Consider the following 8,357-nt stretch of genomic DNA (forward strand, 5'->3'; position numbering starts at 1 on the left):
AATATAAGATGGAAATAAAAAACATCAGTAAATGAAAAAAAAACACAAATGAAAATTTATGTGAGTTAATTAATTATCTCTACAGTTGCTGCAGTAGTGTTTCACTTAACCATTGACATTATAATAAACTTTTATACATAACCTATTTGTTTGTATGTGCACGCAAACCTTATCTATTCTTATATAAATAAATAAAGATATCGGGAAAGAAAGTCTATATTTTTGGTAATTTATGAAACGATTACCATTTCCCTTTATTTTTAACCATATCTATACTAATATTATACTGATTTGCTTTGCACTGACTATTACCTTAGCAAGAGTTAGCTAACACAAACACGATGCATAAAATTTGCAATTCATTGTCAATATTATCGCTAAATTTTAGGTAAACTAAAATCTTGATAACTATCGTCTCTGCCTGCTGACACATCTTGCGCAAATATAACGTGAGCTCTCTCAACAAACTTCGTAACGTATATTGGCAAGGAACGCCCAGAGGTGAAGAACGTGAAATAATTGCAAAATATGGCGTGGAAAACTTCTTCATGTCTTGTATTATAGTTCATATTTATATTAATTAACTATTCTCGTATAATTAAAGTAAATTAATTTTCATGGATTCGATTGATTATTTCCGAACATTTATATCATAAATAACATACAGGAGCTAACTATCTTTAATGGTAACTAAACACAATTTCAGTTGAAAATATGTTTATTTTGGTGTTTTGCTTTCCAAAATTTTAAACTAAACAAACTACTTTATAGTATATGGTTTAATGCTCGAATAAATGAACTTTAATCAAATAAAAGGCAGATATCGAGCACAGTTTTTTAATAAATCTTGCCCAAGTACTTACAGACCATCTTCAGGGACATTTCGTCAAAATTGTAGGCTATCCAGTATTTCTATAAATAGTTTAAAGTTTTTTTCAAAATTTAAGAAGCTACGTTGTGGGTAACAGCAGCAGAGAGAATTTTGTTACTTGGAAAAACAAAAATATTTTTTAATAATAATTTAATTTTAATAGCTGATTTATAAGCGGTTTTCGTGAAAGAAGGTCCACGACAGATGAAATATTGTCCTAAAGCTTTTTTATTGTGGCATCTTGCAATTTACCATTTTTATTGGAAATAAAAATTCACAATATTACTTTAAAATAAGTTTATTTTGACATTTCAATATCCACTCCACATTTTCTACGGAAATAGTTCTCAAAATACATTCTTCTTCTTCTTCTTCTTTTTGGCTTTTATTCTTCTGAATAATCAGCCAGTACATTTGTTTTGTTAATTTTTGGGCCACTGTCGTGAGTCTGAGAATATCTCATGCCCTATTATCAATTATCAGTGACATATAGACATTTTTTCTACATATCTACATTTTATTTATGTTTTCTATTTTTTTATAGTTGGTTTAAAGGTTTAAATGTTAATATTGGATAGGTTATTATTAAGGTTATAATTTTATATGGTTGATCTGTAGGAATGTGAGAAGAATTTTGATAATTTTAGGGTTAATCTCGCATAGAAGCATTGATATATTAATTGGGGTTTTAATATTAATTTTGATCAGCTCCTGATAGACATCATAATCTTTTATTTTGTTTATTGGGCATTCCCAAAATATGTGTTCTAGTGTATCCATTTGCCCACATTCACAGTATGGGTTATCGCGAATGTTGATTTTATATAAATGTACTCCTGTCAGGCAATGACCACTCCTCATTCTAATAATGGTAGTAATATGCCGCCTATCTATGTATGGGATTGTGTCAAATCATGGTTTATTAGGAAAAAAATTTTGTATGTTGTTATACCATTTGCCTTTATATTGAAAAGAATTTAACCAATTATTTTGATGCATAGAACATATTTTATTTTTTAATAATGGCATGATATCCAAGTTACTTAATCGAATTTTAGCAAGAATATTTAATTCAGCCCCAATCTTTGCCAGTTTGTCAGCTATTTCATTTCCCTTGATATCATTACGTCCAGTAATCCAACATAATCTAATATCTTTCCCATATTTATTTAAATAGTATAGTTTCTTTTTAACTTGCAAGACTCTGTAATCTTTTGTTGCAGTTATCATATTGTTATTAATGTTGTCTATAGCGCTCTTTGAGTCCGTAAATATTATAGCTTTATCAAAACTTTTTTCCTCACAAATCATTAGACCCTTTTGAATAGCTATTATTTCTGCTGTAGAGATATTAATAAGTGAAAGAATTTTTTCAGAAAAGGAATAATTTATACTAGGTATGTGTATTCCTATGCCCGTTTTGGCTTCCTCAAGGTTTTGATTTTTTTGTTTTTTTGAAGCATCTGTAAATATTTGTATGTAATTATAGTAATACGAATTTACAAAATTGTAATATTTCCAAAGGTTATGGGAACTATTTTTTTTAATAATGTTTGTATAATTGGTACATTATAAGTGTAGATATCATATTCATTTGAGTAGCAGGCTGGTATGTCACTTGTGTTCATTGATGGTAAAAACTTTTTAACTTCTGTTAGAGCGTCAATCAAATATGTTGGATTTTTTTCCTTCCAATATCCTTGTTGATAACCATGATATTTTTTTAAGTCTAGAAGCATATTTAATAATGTGTGATTTGGAGTTGTGCTAATCTTTGCTATGTATTTCGTGGCAATCCATTTAAATCTATGGTGTAGATCGATAGTTGCACTTTCTGCTAAAATGACATTAGTGGGAGTAGATTTCATCATCCCATGTGTTGTTCTCAAAGCTTGGAATTGTATTCTGTTTAATTTCATAAAATTTTGTTGAGAGAAGTTATTAATTATACTAGCGCCATAATCTAATTGTGATTGTATCAAGCCATTATATATTAATTTTAGTGTTCTTGGGTCTGATCCCCACCATACTCTACAAAGAGCACGTATTATATTAATGCCCTTTTGGGCTTTATTAATCATGTTATCTATTTGGTCTGACCAATTTAGATTGTGCTTAAATATTATACCTAAATATTTTTTCGACAGAACATTAGGGATTATATAGTCATTAATTTTTATATCTGGTGGATTACTAATAGGACGGTTCATTTTAAACCACAAAGTCTCGCATTTTGATGAGGATAGTTTAAGGTTATGTGTATCAAACCATTTGGATAATTCATATAGGATAAAGTTTACCTGATTTGCTATATGGTTAAAATTACTACCTTTTGTTAAGATAATTAGATTATCTGTATATGACAGAAGTACACAATTTTCAGGTATTATTGTGTATATATTTTTAAGATAAATATTGAATAATATTGGGCTTAAAGGTGAGCCTTGTATTAGACCTTGTGTAGTATGCGATGGTCCAACCATTTCGTGGTAATGATTTTTAACATATAGAGCATATAGATTTTTAACATCTCAAAATACAAATCAAATTTTGGTTAAAAAATTCTTCAAATAATTTAATTTTTATCTGACTCAAACATATTGACAATTCAACCATATATTACACATTTTTAAGTAGATGACTCTCCAATGATATTGTTAATTGCAATACTTGGACAACTTTATTGTAAGATAGTTCATTCGATTACATGAAATCAAATTTAACTTACGAATATCCATCAGAAAAAATTATAGCATGTGATTCGTCCTCAAAAAGACCACCACATGAAATGATGCCAGTAAAATTCTCCTGTTAGTGATCCCATGTAAATCATAAGGAAAAAAACCAGTAAAATACCTCAAGATACTATCCCGATGTGGTTGAGATTTTCAGGAATACTGCGAAAGACAAGAAAGTCTAACTATTCCGCCTAAAATTAGCAGTTTGGCAAAAGAAGGAAATGTCGAAATAATAGAATAGCGTTTTTATTTGCACAATTTATCAAAAGATGATAAAATGTAGGGCAAAACCTATAAAGGTATAGCACTATTATTAGAAGTGGTACATAATATACTAGGAAAAATTATCAGGAAAATAATATTGAAATATGAAAAAGTTATCGGAGAATACGAGGGGGGTTTAGACCAAGACGAACAACTACTGAGTAAATAGATAAGTTAAAATAAATAAAAAACAATAGCTATGAACAAAATTTAGAATTGCTATGCTATTTATCGATTTTAAATAAGTATAATAATAATAGTCTCCCGTTTTATACCGCTGTCGCGGCTTTGGGAGTATAGCAGGGTAGTCTGCTATATCTAGGGCCTACGGTATACAAGGAAGGTAACATGGCCAGTGCTACGCTTCAACCGTATACGACTATATAAATAAGTATACGACTTTATAAACCGGAAGATATTATATGAGGCCATGAGAAATTTAAAAATACCAGAAAAGCTTATAAGGCTAGTAAAAATGGCACTTAGGAACACGAGGAATATTAGAACAAATCGTAAGAAGATCAAATATGAGCACAAGTAGGACCATATTTAATAGCAAGTAACAGTGCATAAAAAAACATTTGGAAAAGATTTTCCAGAAATCTGAAAAAGCAGCGAAATAATACGGACTAATAATAAACCAATCTAAAATGCAGTACACGGAAATGAAAAAAGACACAATAAATGATAGCAAACATACTATACAATAATGAAAGGAGCAGAGGCTGTCAATAAATTTTGAAAAAAGTGACAGAATTTCAATACTTAAGAGTAACTATTACAAACACTGGAAAATAAGGAATAAAAGATTAATGAAGGAATGCACAACGATAGGGTCACTAAATTCGAGGAGATAGAGAACCACCCCAGTCACATACTTCGAGAGATAATGAGGTATGCCGCTTTCCATAGATGGAAACACAAAAGACCCAAACGACAAATAGTAGACTAAAACAATAACACCAGAGAGAAAATTAAAAATTACATCAGAGAAAAACAAAACACCAGAGGGAAATCACTTCAAAAAACAACAACAATGCACAATGAAGACAGTTCGTAGCTCAAAAACACCCATGAACAATCGCCAAATACAAAGTAGGTCCAGTTGCCTTAAAGAGGACAAGCTCTATATTAATATATTGTTTTATATTTTTATATATTTTTCAGTGTCATAGTATAAATATAGCACTAATTTTGATTTTTGTTTGCAGGGCTACCTACAAAAAAAAAACAAAAAAAACACACAAAAAACCGGCCTCGGCCACCAAAAAAATTAAAAAATACTAACAAAAACTGGCGCAAGCCAACAAAAAAAATTAACAAAAACCCCAAAATCCGAGCACGTAGGGTCCAACTCCTTGAGCACCAAGTCACCGAACTGAGCCTAGCTCAGAGCAGAGACTTGAGGCCCAAGTGAGCAATTTTAGTTCGCGGATAAGCCACATTAAGGTAACAGGAATATAGCGACAATGCGCTGTCCTGATTTTGCATTCGGTTAGGAAACCATGTTGGGGTTCTATTACCCAGGACCTCCACAGGAAGAGCATTTGGCTGATAGTTGTGCCTCTATCGCGCATAAGAGTGCTATAGGGGGGAAAGGGATGGTCTGGAGTATTGGAGCGCGGAGGGTGACTCCTGTTTTTACCCGAGTTAACACACCTCGCTCCAATGAATTGTTATACCAGAACGTAATTCTTAGGGATACACATTTCTTATAGGCTGGGTCTAATTCAATTGCTTGCTTGCTTGCTTGCTTGGGTCACTATATTCAATACTGAATGCAAAATATGTGTCAAGGACAGCGAAACTGCGAGTCTGCGGAACAGTAATAATATCGATAGTGATGTACGCCAGCGAAACATGGATTATGAACTAACAGGAAAAAAAGTAGAGATCTAAGAGAGAAAGGTGCTTAGAAAAATTTTCGGGGGAATACAGACGGCAGAGATAATTTGAAGAATACGAAGAAATGAAGAAATAATGAGGATGTGTGTGAAACCAATAATTACAGCAAAAATATGAGCTCAAAGAGCTAGATGGCTTGGTCAGATCATTCGAAAAGCAGAAAAGCAAGATTTAACAGAAATAAACAAAAAAGCAAGTGATCGGAAAAGATGGAAGGAAATAATCAAGGTTTTGGAAGCTAGGGGCCTACAACATCTGTAGCGCTGTTGTATATATAATAATAAATAATACATTCTATGGTTCAATTATGAAATTATATATCTTCTTATTATAAAGTATCAAATTTTACACGTTTATGTGAAGCATGTAATATAAATTTGAGTTTTATAAAGGTGGAACTTTGTGGCGAAAAATAATATAAATAAAAAATAATTTAGAATTATGCTTGCTAAAATATATAAAAAAAAGCGCTTGTAAGTGTAAGACAATTATTACAACACCTATGACCTTATGAACTTACTTATAAGTTGAAATTGGTCGTATGACCAAAACGAAAGAAATAAATGTGATATAAACATGGGTTGAAAGTAGCAAAATGAAAAAAAAATGTAAGTAAAAATTAAAAGACAAATAATCAAGAGGAATACGAAGAAATGAAGAAATAATGAGGATGTGTGTGAAACCAATAATTACAGCAAAAATATGAGCTCAAAGAGCTAGATGGCTTGGTCAGATCATTCGAAAAGCAGAAAAGCAAGATTTAACAGAAATAAACAAAAAAGCAAGTGATCGGAAAAGATGGAAGGAAATAATCAAGGTTTTGGAAGCTAGGGGCCTACAACATCTGTAGCGCTGTTGTATATATAATAATAAATAATACATTCTATGGTTCAATTATAAAATTATATATCTTCTTGTGATAAAGTATAAAATTTTACACGTTTATGTGAAGCATATAATATAAATTTGAGTTTTATAAAGGTGGAATTTTGTGGCGAAAAATAATATAAATAAAAAATAATTAAATAAGTAGCAAAATAAAAAAAAATGTAAATAAAAATTAAAAGACAAATAATCAAGAGAATACCATAAAATGTCTGCAATAAAAAAAAGACGATAAAATAATAAATGTCTATAAAAAAACTGATATGAAAACAATTGTTTTACGGTTGTATGCTTATAGATTCGAAAATGTCACCACTTTCACAATAAATAAAACTAAAAACTCACCTTAATTCTTACAAACGCATATAATTGCACCCACACTTCAGAAGGTAGCCAGTCACTTAAGTCGCGTGCACGTGCAATTTAGCTAAGTGTGCGTATCGTACCGCGTAGTACCACTATGCGAAGTATTCAATACAAATGAAAGGAGTACCGGCGAAGAGTTTATTCACTTACTATCTCGATTCTGTTTCTAGTGGTACCGTCTGGTGGGATGATTTTTCTCACGGTTACGGAACAGTAGATAGTGCGAAGATTACCAAAGTACTCTTGCAAAAAAGAGTTTTGTAAAACTACATGGAATTTGATTATAAAGGTATACATAACTATTTTTATAGTTACAACTTTCGTATAACTTAAAATATTATATTACTGTTGTATTATAATGTATATTAATAAATTAAAATATATTTTGAATAAATGTACAGAAGTAGAACAGGTGCAATAACCACAAGGGAATAAACAATTTTACTGATAACTGAGGATCAAACCACAATAACGAAACTAAAAATATACCAACTAGAAAATAATTCTCAAAAACGATTTTTTAACTATTTAAATAAATGATAAAAAATATCTATTTTATTTTTAACAGGTTGACTGCCAGGCGGTCGTATACGACCGATTTGATACGGTCTGTGATATTGTCATCGACTGCGATAGTCTGTGGACTAGTACGCATTTCGATGCGCATCGCTTCGCCTCGAATTTTCCCATTGGCTCTTGACCTGGAAATCTCTATTTATCGCTCGAACAGCGCATATAAATATTGGCGATTTTCAGGTCAGTCCCTCACGGGCTCTCCGAGAGCTTAATGCTCTCGGGGCTCTACTTCCTGCATTTATTTTCCATACTCTGTGGCTGAGAATTGTTTCAACTTAACTTGGTGTTTTATTTCGACGAAGAAATTGTCATGTAAGAAATATCTTGCCTTTTTCAAGGCAAGACACCGAAGATAAATATTTTCCAAGTCCATAACCCGAAAATGGACTAAAGTAGAGGAGCTCTCGACAGTATATTCGAAGCCCTCTACAGAGCACCCGGAGACAACAGAAGGTGGTTAGACCCTTATTTGTTCCCCCGAGGTGACAATATAGTTCCTGTTTTGCCAGAGATCGTGTAGAGAAGTGAAATTATTGCAGTATTCGACCATTGTGTCATACAGTCGTCGTATATACATATCAGTTTTCATTTTGGCTGAATAGGGGAGACTAAGATGATATTGAAATTTTGACATATCTTTATTTAGAGTAAAAAATATAAAACTATAAAAAATATCCATTACAAACTGAAATACATACAAAAGTTAAATAAGAACACAAAAGAAATTAAAAATTATCGGTTATTTGTTATAT

General features: G+C 31.4%; 1 protein-coding gene across 2 annotated transcripts in view; it reads right to left on the reverse strand.

Moving 5' to 3' along the window:
- Gld (Glucose dehydrogenase) overlaps window positions 1-7,181 on the reverse strand; it is a 149,578-nt gene extending 142,397 nt beyond the window's left edge. The window contains exon 1 of one of the 2 annotated variants that reach the window (XM_072527194.1): window positions 7,009-7,181. The gene's annotated coding sequence lies outside the window, so the exon portion shown is untranslated. The remainder of the gene's footprint in view (window positions 1-7,008) is intronic. The other variant, XM_072527193.1, reaches the window with a different exon arrangement.
- Between the last annotated feature and the right edge of the window lie 1,176 nt (window positions 7,182-8,357).

Source organism: Diabrotica undecimpunctata, chromosome 3 (assembly GCF_040954645.1).
Source record: "Diabrotica undecimpunctata isolate CICGRU chromosome 3, icDiaUnde3, whole genome shotgun sequence".
Lineage (NCBI taxonomy): Eukaryota > Metazoa > Arthropoda > Insecta > Coleoptera > Chrysomelidae > Diabrotica > Diabrotica undecimpunctata.